Genomic DNA, 1,073 nt, shown 5'->3' on the forward strand with positions numbered 1-1,073 from the left:
AGTTTCCTTTTTTAGTATTCCCCTTTTTAACCACCCCCAGAATTCTGGGTCCCTTACTTGTTCTGTAGCTGTTTCAAATTGCCCATGTAATGCTTTGTTCTTGTATTTAGACATTCTCTCTTCAGACGCTTCCATTTTTGTAGGCCTCTCCTCCAAAATATTTTCATCCGATACGAAACGAAGTAATCTTTCCTTACTTTCTCCAATGTATCTTAACAGACTCCCCACTTCAATGTTCACTTATTATTATTATTATTATTATTATTGTTATTATTATTATTATTATTGTTATTATTATTATTATTATTTTTGTTGAACGCTATCATGACATGAATTTTTCTTACTACAAATAAGAATATCTTCGTAGGTTTATTGTGCTTCATACTAGTCTCTTTTTTAATGGAAATGAATTGTAAATAGGTTTAATAGTTTTCTTTTTTTTTTACTTCTTACTTGTAAATAGCAATTTGCTTGGAATATGTTAATAAAATTATTATTATTATTGTTATTATTATTATTATTATTATTATTATTATTATTATTATTATTATAATTATAATTATTATTATTATACCTTGGTGGATCGTAAACGCTCTCCCGTGCTGTTCCAGGCCTTTTAGTCGTAAATCCACTCTTGTAGCAACTATCCTTCGCGGATCGTAAGTCTAAAAACTCACGAAAACATCAACAAAAAACGCTGCCGATGTGTGAAAGCCAGATTGTTAGGACTAGGACTGACGTAGAGTGTAAGGCCAATCCGACCACGTCAATATATTATCATAGCCAGCAACAACTGACAACATTAACATCAATCGAAAAAAATGTAATGTCAATTTTTTTTTCATTTCGTGGAGTAAACTTAAACCTTGAAGCGGATTCCCGGAGGAGGAAAAAGAACGCGAAAAAATCAGACAAATTATTTCTCGGCTATATTTCTCGGAGCATGCATATCAAGGTTTACAGGCTACACGGTTACGTTTAATTGCCTTAAGAAGGTAAAATTAAAAGATGTGAGCTCAGAAGGCTTGCGTCCTGGGAAAATAATTTGATTGTCGGACATGACAATGTTTTTG

This window comes from Montipora foliosa, chromosome 4 (assembly GCF_036669935.1).
Source record: "Montipora foliosa isolate CH-2021 chromosome 4, ASM3666993v2, whole genome shotgun sequence".
NCBI lineage: Eukaryota > Metazoa > Cnidaria > Anthozoa > Scleractinia > Acroporidae > Montipora > Montipora foliosa.